The sequence below is a fragment of the Amblyraja radiata genome, chromosome 19 (assembly GCF_010909765.2).
Source record: "Amblyraja radiata isolate CabotCenter1 chromosome 19, sAmbRad1.1.pri, whole genome shotgun sequence".
NCBI classification, from domain to species: Eukaryota; Metazoa; Chordata; class Chondrichthyes; order Rajiformes; family Rajidae; genus Amblyraja; species Amblyraja radiata.
This window is the reverse complement of record NC_045974.1, coordinates 25,371,972-25,390,078: the sequence shown is the minus strand read 5'-3', so window position 1 is coordinate 25,390,078 and position 18,107 is coordinate 25,371,972. Positions and strand designations below refer to the sequence as shown.

The 18,107-nt window shown below is 42.0% G+C and overlaps 1 protein-coding gene across 5 annotated transcripts in view; it reads left to right on the top strand.

Annotated features, from left to right (window-relative positions):
• mon2 (MON2 homolog, regulator of endosome-to-Golgi trafficking) overlaps window positions 1-18,107 on the top strand; it is a 110,254-nt gene that overhangs the window by 24,536 nt on the left and 67,611 nt on the right. The window lies entirely within an intron of this gene.

The following is an 18,107-nucleotide window of genomic DNA, read 5'->3' as shown; positions in this document are numbered from 1 at the left end:
CCGCTAAGTTTCTCCAGCATTTTTGTGTACCTTAGTGATTGAGGCACCTTTGCTCAGCCCTACAAAGCTACCAGGTAGAGCTGATATTTTAGATACCTCAAATGTCAATGTAACAGTCCCCCAACTATGCTTGTCATTCTTCATTCTGTGTACCAACAATATTCATTTGCCATGTATATGTTGCTAAATTGGCAGCAAGGATATATTTAATCAAACATATAGTAAAAGAGTCAGGATATTCTACAGTAAAGCTCATTTTATGGCCTTCATGCATATAATTTGGCCACATTTAAGATCTCAACTTCCTGTGAGAATCAGGGGGCTCTTCAGAGAACTTTTTAAAAACAGGATGTGGACTGAAAATGCTGAAAAGATTTGAATAGTAGTAACCTTGGCCTCACCAAGGCTGGATTAATTCCCCAGTCTTTCGATGAATGAAACCCATTCATCAGCCTTAAAAATAATGATTAAATCCAAATCCTCTCCCATCAAAAATCTCTGCACGTTAGTGGTGAAACTTCAGACAAAATGGCATATTAAGGACAACCGACTGGCTCCCTAAACTGACCAATTCATGGGCTTCCATTCAACAGGGTGAACGTGGGGTGAGAAAGTTGCAAAACCTGGATGCTGAAAGACATGTAAATTTGGCAGCTATATTTCATGAGGTGTGATTTGATTGTAAGTCTGTGATCTATTGAGAGTGAACGTAAAATAATGTGATGGACAAATAAGCAAGTTGGTTTCATGTACTCAGGAGACCTGATAACAGGCTTTGCAAATGTGCATATAGAAACATCATAAAATACATATAAAATCCTAGTACAGGTGCACAATCTTTTATCCGAAGATCCAAATAACGAAAACCTCCGAATAGCGGCCATTTTTTCGGTCCTTGAAGAAAGGTCCTTGAAAACGTTCACCGAGGGCGGCCCGCAGAGGTGACAGCGGAACCTCCGGTCGGTCCTCGAAGAAAGGGGAACTAAATCCCCATTCATAAAAGAGAAGGTGAGGGTATATTGCGCGGGAGGGTTAATAATTGACAATATGCTGCTGCCTGCCCGCTGAGTTAAAAAGTTCCCACGGTAGACTCACGATACACAGTGTTTCGTGAGTCTTGCGTGGGAACTTTTTAACTCAGCGGGGCAGGCAGCAGCAGATTGTCGCTCCCTTCAGTTTCACCCCACCTACACCCCTCTGCTTCCCGGCCATGTGTGTGACCCCTTCCCTCCCCTCTCCAGCTCCCCGCCCATTGCACCGGCGCGGGGGCTTTGCACTGTCACCGGAGACGTCAGGACCAACGGGACACCGACCCCCAGGCCCACTGCAAGCACGGAGATCCCAGAGACCCACAGCCAGCAGCAGCCCAGCCCCGTTCCAACTCCAGAGGAAAACTGCAAACTGGCCGGAGACGTCAGGACCACCAGAAGCCGTTCCCCGAGCTGCGCCCCCTCATCGGGACACCGACCCCCAGGCCCACTGCAAGCACGGAGATCCCAGAGACCCACAGCCAACAACAGCCCAGCCCCGCTCCAACTACAGAGGAACCTGGGTTGCGGATGACGGGGCGCAGCTCGGGGCGTCGTAGGGGCCCATCGGGGAGCGGGTTCCTGTTGGTCTTGACGTCTCCGGCCACCTGCCATCCTCCGGGAACCGTTCCGCCCTTGCAGGAGAGTGGGGTTGTTTGCAGCTGCAGAGGGAGGGGGCAAGGGCGGTACAGTTCCCAGTCTCAGCTCCTGTCCAGGGGGGTGGCCGGAGACGTCAGGACCAACGGGACACCGACCCCCAGGCCCACTGCAAACACGGAGATCCCAGAGACCCACAGCCAGCAGCAACTCCAGCCCCGCTCCAACTCCAGAGGAACACGTAGGGGCAGAAGCTGATGGTGTGCAAGGTACGTCTTGTTCTTGGGGTGGCGGATGAGGGGGCGCAGCTCGGGCTGTGGGCAAACTGCCACTTGTCGCTGTAGCGGCCCATCGGGGAGCGGATTCCTCTGGAGTTGGAGGGGGAGGGAGGTATTGTGCTGTTTGATCGCCCCCTGCTATCCCAGGGACAGGGAGACACAGCGGCTTTTTAGACTGGTGGGCAATCACTTCCAAAGTTCTGCCCACACAGTCAGTACACCTCTCCTACACTGCATTTCATACAAACATTTATTCTGCAAGAAAAAACTACATTGAAGACTCAAACTCGCGACCGAGTTTACTGCCAGGATCAAGGCGCAAACTCGCGACCTTGCGGATATGAGCCGAGCACTCTACCACTGAGCCAGCCATTAAAATCTACGCTAAAAAAATTCCATTCCGAAGACCGACAAATTCTGAATTACGAAAAGTGTCTGGTCCCAAGGCTTTCGGATAAAAGGTTGTGCACCTGTATCTATATAATTAAAAGTCTAAACTTGACCATTTCCAGTTTGCACTGTATATTGATTTTAGATAAAACGGCTGTGATTTTTGGCCATCTTACCCCCTCCACTCATCAGGTGCAGAGGCTTTTTCCCATCGATGAAAAGGGTTATTTAAAAAATGTTGAGATTCTCTCTCCTGTCAATCATGCCATGAAGGCCACGCCCCTTCTGGTGAGAGGGGGAGGGACTATAAAACCCAGAATTGTGGGCGTGGCTCAGTCTCTGCAAGGGGGAGGTCACGACTCTCTGAGCTGTGAATCAACTGAACACACTGAATGTCTACTGAACTGTGAGTGTGGGTTTTACTGAACTGTGAGTATACATACGCCCATAAATATCCTCATCATCTGTCATTTGTTCTGTAATAAAATGCCCAAGATATTTTACCTTATTACAGACACAAAGATTAATGTCAGATAATTAAAAATCAGGAAATTTTAGACATTTATCCTCTTTGGTTCTACAGATCATAACAGCACTCTTACAAGCATTATATTTAATATCATGTTCCACCCCATACACAGAACATAGAGTATGTAGCTGCTGAAGACCAGAGCTAGATGGACTAAAGACCCCAGAGCTAGATGGACTAAAGACCACAAGATCATCTGCATTCATAATATGGTTCACTAAAATATTACCAATCATGCACCCAGTATTACAGGCTTTCAATTGTACAGATCATCGCTATAAAGATTAAAAGGGACAGGGGACAAAATTCCCCTTTGTCTAACACCATTGCTAACCCCAAATGGGGCTGAGACCCTATTGCCCCATTTTATTTGCATAGTCTGGTGGGCATACCAGTAAGCCCAAATTCTCACAATGTATATAGGCACCCTTCTTTGACTCATTTTAACAAACAGCTTTTTGTGATTAACATGATCAAAGGCTTTGGAAGCATCAATAAAGCACATAAGAATTGAAGAGTTTTTGCCTCTATATTTGGTTACAATTTCCTATATGCACAAGTCAGTGCCATGTTTAGCTTTAAAACCAAACTGGTTATCTGGAGTTAACAAACTCATTTACTCTATCCAGCAGAACTCGTTCTAAGACTTTTGACAATATGTTGGCTAAAGCTATGGACCTGTAATTATTTAGGCTGCCTACTTTACCAGCTTTGTTCTTGATGACCGGCACTAACAGAACAGACAACATTGAGTCTGGTAACAAGCCATGAATCATAAAGCCTGTAAAACAAATAGCAAGGAATAACTTTTATAACTTTTATTTTTCTAACTTATGCTTGAATAAGATTACACCTATGTCTAATAATCCAGTTATTGAAATAAATTGTGGTATAATGCTTGAATTTGTTTTTCATTCCATAGCAGTTGAAATACATTTCAAGTACTATTAATATATTAACAATGACCATTATTGTGGTATAATAAACACAGTCATTAACTACCGTTAAGACTGCCAAATGATCACAGAAAAATCATACAACCTGTGCCTTCTTAATAGACTAAGGAGGAAAGAGTTCATGTAGTACCTTGGTATCTTAAATTATTTGAACGAGGGTGTTTAACACATCTGTTTAATAAGTTAGAAACATAGAAAATAGGTACAGGTGTAGTCCATTCGACCCCTCGAGCCAGTACCGCAGTTCAATATGATCATGGCTGATCATCCAAAGTACCCTGTTCCTTCTTTCTCCCCATATCCCTTGATTCTGTTAGCCCTAAGAACTATATCTAACTCTCTCTTGAAAACATCTAGTGAATTGGCCTCAACTGCCATATGTGACAGAGAATAGTAAGATTAAACGAGAACTTACCAGTTTGAAGTTTGATCTTTATTTTATGAGGAGTTACGATGAGGGATTACGTGAAGAGCACGCATGCGCGTCAATCTTCAAAGCAGCGGTGTGAAGTCACAGACGGGAAACATTGACCTGAGAATAGAAAGATTCGAGAAACTAGAACTACCAGCTGAGTTTTCTGAGGAGGGGTTGGGAGCGGAGGCCACGTAATCCCTCATCATAACTCCTCATAAAGTAAAGATCAAACTTCAAACTGTTAAGTTCTCGTTTAATCTTACTATTTTACTTCGGAGTCACGTGAGTGACTACGTGAAGATTTTAAAGCTCTGTGACCTCATGCCGTGGAACGAGTCCATGTGTCACACACTACATCAATTGACCAAGGATGAGTAAACATAATCATGCATTCAGACGTCATAGATGTAGACATGCTGATACTCTTCTATGAACCAATAATCACAATAGTAACCCCTGTCATCCAGGAGGAACTATAGACAGAACTAAATGAGTTGGCAAATACCCCCGGACTGGCAATGGGTTTGTACAATGTATTGAAAGAACGTTTGTTTGGCCACCCTGGAGACACTAGGATGTGGTACCGTAGAACGTCCATACCCCTACCGCTGAACTGTTACAGCCGTGGTGGAGTAAGATTCTAAAGTCAGTCACTCCTGCATAAGCCAGAACCCGTTTAACCTGGAGATGGTCTATACTGATACCTTCTATGAGGTTTATGTAACTGACAACATTGCTAGATCCGTGCCCCAAAGGCTCTAAGTGACCTAACGTATAGTAGTAGATGACCACACATAACCAAAGGTCCATGGGGTGTGCCCAAACTGTAGTTACAGACCTGATGCGCGTGGTCTACTCTGCTTGACTAAGCCACAACATAAATAGTTATTTGTCTGCAGCTGTAACCATGCTGACCAGTCATGCTATGCAATGACTGGACCCTATGCGCTGAACCAGTGCCATGAGCATAACCACTTTAAGTGAGTTAGGCCAAAGACAGGGATGAACCCGGGGCCCACTGGCAAGCGGCGTCAGCACAATGTGAACATTCCATATTTCTGAGTGCCTAAGCCTGGGAGGTTTGTGTTGAAGATACCCTTCATGAATCTGGATATCAGAGGGTGAGAACCAACTTCTAGCAGGATATGATGAGAAGGCACATTTGGCACAGATAATGGTACTATAATTAATTATGTCAAAACCCCATTCGAAAATGAACTTCCAGTCGTCAGTATCCGTGCCGTATATATATCTCCGAATTAATTATCATGCATAGGACGATATACCCAGTCACGGCTGAGCCAGCAACTCTATGTTAGTATTAACCATATAAGGTTCTTATATGATTCCCAACATTAGCGGGAACCATGCCTGCATATATCTATAAAATATATATCTACTGGTGATAGAGCTTGGATGCAACATCTCGATCAAGTGTTCCATAAGTCATCAAGTCATTAAAATACGAGTGATCCTTTATCTATTCTGATTTTGACATTGATTTAACATGATGCTACACTCGTGCCAAAAGAGGTTAGATAAACATCCCTGGCTACCTAGACTTGATTGCACCCAAGTGATTAACCTATGACCACCAAAGCGTACGAGTTTGGACTTGAACATGCTGATTATGCATATACGCATAACTCTTAATCCATACCATGCACCTATTGTCTAAAGGTAGCCGATACCATAGAACTGAAGAATAGGCAATTCATGCGTCCCATCACCCCGTGAGTAGAGGTGGTATTAGTAATTTCTCATCTTAAGCCCTCGCATCTGTTTGTAATATAACTGATGATTCGCTGACGAAATTATGTGGAGCAATGCTGAATAATGTTCGTCCACCATAGTGACTTTCATGGAGGTAAATAACGAGACCTACTTACCAATGTCTCTAACTCCAGGTCCCTTACCTTACTGGAGTTCTAGCGAAATTTCATTCGCAGACTCTGTCCATGTTGTCATTCCCATAAGGTCGCTGATGCTGCTGGCCAACTTCTCTTCTAGTGGCTAGTCCGTCACCAACAGAGCAGCAATTGTAGAGGCAAAGCACCATTTTCTCTCATGCTACCATCGTGCATTATGCATTAAGCATGGGACCCCGGCACAGTCATATTCCGTTCCTGTTTGGAGTCAATCCATACTAACCTTGGGCACCCTTTTAGAGTGGAAGTAATTTACCTGAATCCGTTGTCACCATCTGCCTCCTTAACTTGTCTGTGCATGCCTCTGTATGCACCATGTTTTGCGACTCCATCTCCCATGGTCTTATAATATATATGGCTCCATCTTCATCCTTTATATATCCGATTAGGAGGACTTATGCGGTGAACCAGATGTGCCTCAGGCATGTGTGCATGTATGTATTTTTGCACCATCTACATCACTGCGCTCAACCCAGTGGGAGGAATGGCAACCCTGAACCAGGCGTTGCTTCAGGCACATGTGCATACTCCTGTAGCACTCTCTCTACCACTTCATCCTTTGAGTGGGAGGAACTTGCAACCCTGAACCAGTAGCTGCTGCCTGACATGCCTTTAGATGGAGCGTTCTTTGACTGCAACAAATCGCAATCTCACCTGACATAGATGCCCAAGTTTTGGCACTCACTCTGAGTTGGGTTTGTCTGGTTGCTTCCTTCAGCAGCCGCCAGGACTAGCTGTGCAAATCGATGCTCTGTTGGTAACCTCATTCCGCAAACAGGCTGCACGTGCTAGTGACTCCGAATTCTGCTCCTTTCCGATGCTGATGCAGTCTACAGAGAAGGACTGGAGCGCCTCTGGCCCCGTATGTCAGACATAGTGGGAGAAATGCTGGACACAAAACCTGCCAGTTATTTGACATGGCCGAAGCCGTTTACCTGAATGAAGCCGCCCATCCCAGTTAACGAGCGATTTGATTACTTAATTGATATCGGCAATTTGGGGAAGAATCTACCACAGTCCCCAAATGAGCGTAATTACCATGACGCCACCCTGTATAGCTCGCACAGGTGACGATAGTTAAGCTCAACAAGGCTTTCCAAGCCAGTGATTAAGACTGTCATGGCAGGTCCAATTCTACTACACAATTTGTTGGTGTAAGGGAAAATAAATCCTTTCTTGGTATAATAGTGACAGTGCAATTTCTCAAATTCCGTTCTAGATTAGGAGGGCAGAACTGTCGCGTTTCGAATAGTATATTTTACCTGAAGGCCAGCTTGGCCCGGAGCTTTCTCCGACCACAGAATCAGTTCCCTGGCAAACAACTGCCGTAGGAGACGCAAGGGTGATGAAGTCATAAGTAACATGACCCCCCCCAGGTATACTGGAATCTAAAGTAGAATGTGCTCTAGACACACTTCCAGGATTGCACTTCTCTCCACTGAGGGGAGATTAGAAAGCAGCCCTGAAAACAGGTGCTGCCGCGGTCCCCCGAGGACATGCACTGATATGGCCTTGTCCGTGGACCATATCAGGTGGTGTAGAAGTCCAGCAATAACGAAGGGAAACCTCGTGGCCGCCTCGTCCAGCCCAAGCCTCATTCTCTGCAACGTTGCCTCCTATGAGCTGCCGAGGCCGTGGTCGCTGACGGCCCTCTACCGCGAACCGTGCCGGCATAACCCGCAGTCAATAACCCCGCCGGCCAGATAAAACCTCATGAGTCCCTGACCGCTCTGTCAGCTAGTGGGGATGCGGACCCAACGGCTACCACTACACACTCTCGCATAGCCAGCATGACCCTCGGTCTAAGCACCCCGCGGCCCAAATTGAATTCCTCGGGAGTAGCTGACCGCACTGTCCGCGACTCGAGCAGCACCCCCGACGGCCACCGGCTGCCCGCATACTGCGGTCCGGAGCCAGCATCCCCGCGGTCTAATAACCCCGCGGCCCGAATTAAAAACCCTCGGGAGTCGCTGACCCTACTGTCAGCAAGTCGGGAAACGTGGTCCCGACGGCCACCGGCTTCTCGCATATCGCAGTCCAGAGCCAGCACCAGTGAAAAAGAACCCCGCGGCCCGAAATTAAAATAGCTCGGGAGTCGCTGACCGCACTGTCAGCGACTCGAACAGCAAACCCGACAGGCCCGCTACCCGCATACCGCGGTCCGTAGCCGGCATCCCCGCAGTGTATTTAGTTACCCCACAGTCCGACCGGGTTACTGAATGCAATATCCCACAGGAAAGTCTGCGAGAAGAGTTTCCTGGAACAAAGGACAACCTAAGAAGTAAGTTTAAAACTTACCTGTAGGCTTTTAACTTACCGGTGCAGGAGCAGCGCGCCTGTCGAACCGGTCGCTGCGCCATGCGTTAGACGTAATGACGCGCATACGTGCTGGCGGGCTCTTCACGTAGTCACTCACGTGACTCAGAAGTAAAATTCCACAGATTCACCACTCTCTGGGTGAAAAAGGTTTTCCTCATCTCAGTCCTAAATGGCCTACCCCTTATTCTTAAACTGTGACCCCCCTGGTTCTGGACTCCACCAATATAGGAAATATTTTTCCTGCATCTAGCCTGTCCAATCTCTTAAGACTTTTATATGTTTCTATAAGATATCCTCTCATCCTTCTAAATTCCCAGAAGATCCATTTTTTCATCATATGTCAGTCCCGCCATCCCAGGAATTAAACTGGTGAGCCCATGCTGCACTTCCTCAATAGCAAGAATGTCCTTAAATTAGGAGACCAAAACTGACACAATATTACAGGTAATTGTTTGTAGTTTATAATGGTGCAGCAAAATGACTTGTCATTTGGAAGCCAGAAAGTTTGCTCTGTGATAATCACAACCTTGCATTTGTTGCATGAATTTTAGTCAAGCACATGCGCTTCTGGTTATAGCCAGTTGTGTGCAATTAGTTTTTAGTATGTGCATGGAGTATACAAGCCCAACCCCTTCATGGATCCCACCCAAATTAGTCCTATTTTCCCTGTTTGACCAATATCCCTCTAAGCCTTTTGTATCCATAAATCTGTCCAAATGTATTTTAAATGTTATCATTGAACTTCTCTAAACCACTTCCTCTGGCAGCTTGTTCCGTATTTGGTGCCCCTCAGGTTCCTCTTAAATCTTTCCCCTCATTTTAAACCTATGCCCTCTAATTCGTGATTCCCCAAACCTGGGAAAAAGATTGTGTGCATTCACCTTACCCAAGTCATTTGTGATTTTATACACCTCTGCAAGGCACCGCAGTTTCCTATCCACCAGAGAACGTCCCAACCTGCTCCTATAACTCAGGCACGTGAGTCCTGGCAACATTCTCATACATTTATTTTGTATTCTTTCCATCTTAATGACAACTTTCCTAAAACAGGGATAACCAAAACAGTACACAATACTCCAACTGCAGCTTTTTCAGCATTTTATACTATCTGCAACGTAATGTCCCCAATTCCCGTACTCAATGACCTGATTGATGAAGGCCAGCTTGCCAGATATGTTCTGCACTGTGTCTACCTCACTTTCAGGGAATTGCTCTACAACACTCCCCAAGGTGCTACCGTTCATATGAAAGTCATACCTTGATTTGATGTCCAAAAATGCAACATTTCTCATTGATCTGAGTAAAACTCCATTTGCCATTCCTCGATCCAATCTGTTCAAAGTCCTGCTGGCATTCTCAATAACCAATTTTACTACAATACCACCTATTTTAGTGTCATCTGTAAACTTACTGGCTTGTACATTCTCGTCCAAATCATTGATAGATGAACAGGCCCAGGACCAACCCCTGAGGCACACCACTTGTCACAGGCTTTCACTCTTCAAAACAATCTTCCACCATCCTTCCATGCTTCCTACCATCAAGCTAATTATGCAGCGTATTATTTAGTTTGTCCTGTACCTATGCAATCTAACCTTCCAGCACAACCTGCCAGGTTGAACCTTATCAAAAACCTTGCTGCGGTCCATAAAGGTCACGTACACCACCCCACACCCCCCACCCCCGCCTAATTGGCCTTCTCAGTCACTTCCTCAAATTCAATCAAATTTTTGATACGTGGTCGCTCATGCACAAAGCCTTGCTGGTTTACCCCCTAATTAACCCTTCTTTCCAAGTATATTTGTACATCCTATCCCACAGAATTTGTTCCAGTAATTTCAACGATGTTAGGCTCATTGGTCTCAAGTTGCCAGGTTTTTCTTTGCCGTGCTTCTTAAATAAAGGCACAATATTAGCCATTATTCAGTCCTCTGGCACTTGGTCAGGTCCCAGTGATTTATCTACCATTGAAATCTTAAAATGCCCTGCAATTCCTCAACTATAACGCATTCCAAGACATTCCCATTAACTTTCCTAGTCTTCATGTCTTTCCACACAGTAAAAACAGGTGAGATATTCATCAAGGAACTCTCACATCTCTTGTGGCTCCACACTAAAAGCCCTGTCCCACGGTACGAGTTCATTCCAAGAGCTCTCCCGAGTTTGCCCTGATTCGAACTTGGAGATTTACGGTAATGGCCACTCGTCGGTACCTGGGGCTCTCGTTGCCATTTTTTAACATGTTGAAAAATCTTCACGAGTCTTCCTGTGCTTACCTGCCGTTAGCGAGTCTTCCCGAGTACCTGCCGTTAGCGTTACGAGCCGCAAAGAGACGTCCCCGAGCTCCGGCGTACCCGCTACGTTCATTCTCCGTGCTTACCACCAGTTTGATTTTTTTTAAACTCGGGAGAGCTCTTGGAATGAACTCGTACCGTGGGACAGTGCTTTTAGATGTCCACTTTGATCTTTGAGGCACTCAATTTTCTCCCCGGTTACTCCATTTCATTTCATGTAAAATCCCTCTGGATTCTCCTTAATCTTCTCTACATAAATTGGCCTTGGCTATTTTAAGTAGAGAGAATTGCACATCAATGGAAAACTTTAAATGCAAACTCGGACGTCTATGGCTTCCATGGTGTCATGTCATTTTGGAGCATTTGAGAACCATTGAGCTACCTTTCAAATATAATTGTAATGTGAGAGAAATGGTAGCCAATCTTTGCACAATAATCTCGCAAACAGCAGCAGGCTAATCCCTTGATAATCTGTTTTAGTGAAATTGACAGAGGGGAAAATATTGGCCAAGGCACAAGGGATATTTGCTCTACACTTTTACAAAGTAAAGCCAAATCAACAATGTAAAGGTGGCATTCTCTTTGTTTTTCTTTTAAGGAGAAGCCGTACCTTTCACCTTATCAGAGGTCAGAATCGAACCTTGGACTCTGGTGCTGTAAGGCAACAACTCTACTGTTGCGCCATTGTGCTCCTCTTATGTAGTTGTTTTGTTTTAGGGATAGTGTCGACCTGGTATTTTCCATGGGAAATTTACAATTGGCACTTGTCAGTAATCAACACTGTCCATCACCTTTAGTGGGAAGAGGTTAAAGACGGGGGGGGGGGGGGACAGAAAATTCATCAGTGGGGTATATATCAAGGGTCTATAATTTCTACTGCTTAGCTGAACTTCTGCATCTGTTGATTGATTAGAAAGTGAATCTAGATCAGACAGCTGAACAACAATCTAAATTCAGATACAGTGTGTTGCAATGTTTGTGGGTAAAATAGATCGAACAGCAGATTGAAAGGGCGTTTTCAAAGTTGAATTCTTCCTCAGCTACTGAATAGTATTAGATGTTTAAGTAAGCATATTCATCACGTTCATTAATCTTGAAGATGTTTTCTACTAAAAATAGAATTTATGTGTAAACATGTGTCCCATCACCACACCTGTGTTTCGCTAAAGCTGCTGTTAGTTAAAGCTTTTCTGTAGGTCATGACCTGGAGATAAATGTCTGAATTCCAACTGAGGTATACAAGTGGTTGGAACGCCCAAGTACTGTCCATTTTTAACCATTAGAACATCATATCTAAAATTAGGGACAGCAATAAAATACAACTTTGTAATCATTGCTCGTATTACACAAAAAGTTATCATGTTCTTTGCCAACTCTGACACTCACATCAGAAAGTACAAAATAGTATTCAAGGAAAATATTATTTGAGGTCTATTTACTTTTCCACATAACTAATCTGTCCTAATGTGGCTTTCAATATTTCACTGACAAAATGTTTCCATGACTTACTATTAAAAAAAACATTTGCCTTTATACAAGGAACAGCATTGGGATGTCTTAAAACACCACAGAAATCTTATTTCATATTGTTCCCACATTTTGGTAAACTAGCCATTTTGAAGTTTTATACAATAAAAAAGTATTGCTGATAATATACAAAATGGAAGAAAGTTCAATGTTTTTGGTTCATTATTTTTGAAGAGCTATCAAAGAAGTCCTAGTGAGATGCAGCACTGAAATAGGCCCCTTGGCCCTCTGCCTCCACACTAACCATCAATCATCCATTTTATACCAATCCTGCATGAATCTGATTTTCATAGTTCCCACATTCTCTTCAATTGACCCCATATATACCAGGGACAATTTACAAAGGTCAGTTAACCTACCAACCTGCACATGTTTGGGATGTGGGAGAAAACTGGCCACTGGAAGGACCAAGGTCAGGTTTGCGTAATGGGATGAATAGCGTACTGAATACTGAACTGTCATCACTCTATAATTTTTGTGATGTTTCAGTTGTACGAATAAGGAAATGTTCCAACAGGCTCTGTACCTGTATCCCAAACACACTGAAACGGCTTGTCACGTGGAGTAATTACTTACTTTAACATTCCTGCCATCTTTTCATTGATATTACTTCACCATTGTAAGGATTCCTATTGAAAAAACAAGGCATTGCTGATGTTTGGATTCATTATTTTGCAAATCTGTACTTGGGTCATGTTGCCTATATATAAATATGACAAATAGTATTTAAAAATCTGGTCATTAATTTTTTAGACCATGGATAAAATTGCAAATCACTTCCTTAAGAGTTAATTTAGACTTTGTATAATCTGACTGCATGAAAGTGTGCATTTTCTTGGTTATAATTGATTGCATATTTTAGTGTGCAATGATTTGGATACTATCCTCCTACATTCTGCTCTCGAAGAATTGTTATTGTCATAATTAATTATTTCAAATAGTTTTATAAACGTTTTATTGCTTAATTTACAAGGCAGAATTTACAATTTACAAGGCAAAACTGGATGGCTCCAGTGCCTGTACTGTATTTGAATCCACTGGTTGCTATTACAAACCTGGATTGATATTAACTTCAGTGTGAACGGGCAACATGGTTTAGAACTATCCTCTACGGAGTCATTGGTTACTTACTTCAGCCTGAGTACAGCCGTGAATGTCTCTAGGGAGAAGCGGAAGAGTTTTTAAAAATTGTTCAAGATCAAGTTATTTATTGAAACCTTTTATGGGGTGATATGGTCGTGCTGCACTGCCCTCTGCTACCAAATAAGTACCAAGAGGTGATTGCTATCACCTACTTTAAACAGTATACAATAAATATTTAGTTCTGTGAGACATGGAAGCAAAATTTGGATTGTTTTCTACACAACTGTTTCCCTTCCTGAAGGTCTTTAGTTGTGTAATGCAGGCTCTGTTGTATATTTTAATTCACTTTAGAACTAAACTAGAATTAAAATTTGGATTCTAATGGTGGAGGGATATAATATCTATGCAAGAGGGGTATAATGTCCAAGGTGGAGGGATACAATATACAAGGTATTTTTTTGTTCATGCTAAATGTTTTTACGTGGAATCAGAACTTGAGTGATAATATACAGGGAGCTGCTATTCAGTTCTGATTCTGTGATCAACTTAGTTGAAATCCCCTTCCATAACTCTTTGCCTTGTATTCTCAAACTTCGATCACTGCAAAATATTTCCAAAGTTACCAACTATATTGTAGTTTAATTTTTCATTCTTTTGAAATTTAATGTGACAAATGTATTTGTTTCTCATGATGTGGGCATCACTGGAAAGGCTAGTATTTATTGTCTGTCCTAACTTGCCCTTGAAAAGATATTGGCAATTGTAACTTGAAACATTTCCGTTTAAGGTGGTCACATAATGAAATATGTACAGTACTGCATGAGGTGGAAAAATTACGTGACCAACAGTTTATTTAACAGTGGTCCGGGGTCTTAAGTTTACAAGTAGATCTTCATATTATTTTCTAATATGTGTTTGTTTTGAAGTTTTGCTTTGTATTTTAATTTTTAATCAATATCAGAAAAACATTTTTAAAGGAAAGAACAACCAGTATTCACTCCTGGAATGGGCAGATTATCAAATCATCTAGAATTTAAATAGTGTACACAAAAATGAATAAATAAAGGAAACAAATGTATATTGCTTGGTTTCATCCTAAAATCAATCCCTGGCCTTTGAGAAACAAAAGTTCTAGATTCATTTTGTGCAAACAACGTTCATTTTCTCTGGCAGAGAACCCTCCAACTGTTTATCAGTTAGAAAATGTATAGCTGCTTGACCGAGTTGGGTGTGACGGATAAGTAAAGGGCCCATGTGTTCCTTCTCCTCGGACCTTCATACCCAATGCATGGTTGCTCCAGTGTTTAGGGCCAATGGAAAGCCAAGTTGGCTAATAATTAACATGCAAAGCAATCATCTGACCTATTGCCCACGAGGGGTTTTACTGTGTGTTCCAGGTAACGTTAGTGCAATCTGATTTAACATGAATCGACAAATTAGGAAATAATTTTATCAAATATTAGACAGTAACTTTTTGCGTGCTCTAGAAATTGTACACTTTTAAAACTTTTTTGAAAAAGATTAAATTAATGCGGCAACAAGTTAAAGAAACCTGAAATCTTTAATTATCTCTAACTCCTTTTAATGTTTACTGAGAGCCCGTCTTGTGAGAGCAATGTCTGTTTTTGTACATCCCATTCAGGAATATTGAAACAAGTGAACCTACATAGAATGCCCAGTCATTGCCAAATCATTAAAATAAGCAAAATAAACAAAATTGAGTAAATCTAGTTGTCATTCATCTTAGATTAGTTGCTTTAGTAAATGCCGTGTGAATGGCTAGAAAACTATACATCTAAAGTTTTCATCTTAGGTGGTCTGTCAAGGTCAAGGATAACTTGCTCACTCAGTGAATGCTGAAATGGGAATAATGTGGGATCAGCAGACCCAGCAGTAGATGGAGCAGGCAATGCCTGATAGTGCAAGTGGATGCAGGCTGGTGAGGTTCTTCTGGGCTTCTCCCCCCCTCCCATCAGGCAAGAGATACAGAAGTGTGAAAACACCTCCAGATTCAGGGACAGTTTCTTTACAGCTGTTATCAGGCAACTGTATCATCATCCTATCACCAACTAGAGAGCGGTTCTGACCTACCATCTACATCATTGGAGACCTTCGGACTATATTTAATCATCTTTTACTGGATGATTGCACTGCGTCATTCGCATTATTCTGCATCTGTACGCTGTGGATGGCTTGACTGTACCTCAGTACACGTGACAATAAATAAGATGAACGAACCTTTTATATGGGCTTCCATATGCTGTCAATGCAGATGTGAAATTCTTTGTGTCACCTGAAATAGTCTTTATCCAATTTGCCAAGTCGTAGGCTGTGAGTTGCCATGAGTTGGCGAGGATGTTGCTTATTTTTTCATGAGCTTTGAGAATAACTTAAGGTTTTCCTTTGGTTCTCGGGGAGCTAAAGGAGTTTGGAGTAGAATGCTTTTGTTGTGGGAGTCTGGTATCAGGCATAAGACGGGTATAAATTGCCCATCAGAAAAGATTTTTCAATATTATTAGAGCTGTGGGTGATAGCAGGGAGAGGCATTGAACACCACTGATACACCACAGGAACAGACGCTTCGGCCTACAATTTCCCTGTTGACCACAGACCAATCGAATGGCTTATCGTGATAGTGGATTTGGAAGACTCTGCAGAATGTTATTGGTATTTTCCAGTGCTTTGAGAAGCCTGTGTTTTAAGTCGTCTGTCTCGGAAGCACACAGGAAGTCACTGCTAGTAGAAATTTAGCTTCTTGTTTTATTTGAGGCTTTGATCTTCAAGACACATTCTGGACCACAAATCATTACATACTTTGTATAATACACTCATATTGCCATATCTTAGTTACTGTGTGGAGATATGGGGTAACACCTACAAAACCAACCTACAGCCATTATGCACATTACAAAAAAGAGCAATAAGAATTATCAATAACGTTGGATATCTTGAACATACCAATTTATTATTCTTAAAGTCACATACACTGAAGTTCACTGATCTGGTTAAATTTAAGACTGCGCAAATCATGTACAAAGCAAGAAATAATTTACTTCCAAGAAATATACAAAAACTGTTTATGGAAAGACAGGGTGGGTATAATTTGAGAGGGGAACATAATTTTAAAAAACTCATTGTCAGAACAACTCTTAAAAGTATGTGCATAGCAATCTGTGGTGTGAATTTGTGGAATGGTCTGGAACAGGAGATAAAACTTAGCACAAGCATAATTCAGTTTAAAAAGATGTACAAAAACGTTTAAAAGGATATTGGGATGAGGATAGGTGATTGTGATATTTGTTATACTGATTGTATTGGGAAGGGTGATTATAGGGTGATGGGTTGTAAATATGACTAAGATACTGTATAGTATTTGCAGGTTTTTTCTTTTCTTTTTCTTTTTTTCTTTTTTGTATGGCTTTGTAAATATTTGATTAGTGTTCAAATGTAAATAATTTGGTGTACATATAGTGACTGGTGTACATATGGTGTACATATAGCTGCTAAATTTGTATGAGATAATTACAAGCAGTTGAATAAGGGGTGGGAATTAATAAGCTTTGGCTTCTTCCTGCTCCTTTTCGGACACATATGATTTCATTTATTTATAGATATTGTTTATGACACTTTATAAATATTTGTGTTTTGTTTTTTGTATGCCGTTTCACATTTGCTTTTTATTCTTTTATTCTGTCCGAAATAAATAGCTAATAAATAAATAAATAAATAAATAAAATGTATTATTGCTTTCAGAAAGTGAAAGCTGCTGAAATAAAGGTAATGATCATTATCTTTGTATTCGGAGATAAAATTTTCAGTAGTTAATCCAGTTAAATCTAGTTGATAAAAGAAACCTTTCTACAAATTTGCCATATTTACTCATTATTAACACTGCAATGTAGCGTCTGGTACAGAGAAAGTGTTCTGCACACCCGAGTGACAATGAAAGTAGTAAAGAGCATGGACTAGATACAGTGCTAGAATAACTCATCATCTCTGGAGGAAAAGGATAGGCACCGTTTCGGGTCTGGACTCTTCTTGAGATTCGAAAGCATGGAATGTTTAGTTTGTGCTATAATGCGGAGTATTTGGGCATGCCGAAATATTTCAAAGTTTGCTCAGTTCCAGAAGATTGAATAATGACCATTGTGACTCCCTTGTTCAACAAAGGAGAAAGACTGAAGACGAAACTACAAGTCAATTAGTTTGCATCTATTGATGGCAAGAATCAATAATATGAGGAAATAACCAATTATTTAGGTAAGCAGAGCAAAACATAGTTCTGGAAGAACTCAGTGGGTTAGGTAACATCTGTAGAGAGAATGGACAGAAGACATTTTGAGTCAATGTCACTTGTCCATTTCCTCCACAGATGTTGCCTGACCTGCTGAGTTACTCCAGCTCTTTGTGTTTTGCTCAAGATTCCAGCATCAAGAAAGCTAAATTAATTCAGCTCAGTCAATATGTTTTTCTTTGCTCATTCTTCGAGGTTGCATTAATGAAGGGGAATCTGCTTAGATTTAGCAGTGTATTTGGATCCAAAAGGCATTTGTCAAGGTACCATTTCAGAGGCTAATGCATAAATTAATGATTGGAGGCAGTGTGGTGCAGATTGATAATTGGCTGCAACATATAAAGCAGAGTTGGATGAAATTATTTATTGTTATGATAGGCCATGAGATTCAATCTTCAATATCTGGTGACAATGACCAGTGGATTCCCAACCCAACATACCCAGCTTGGAATCTGGAGTCTTAAATCCC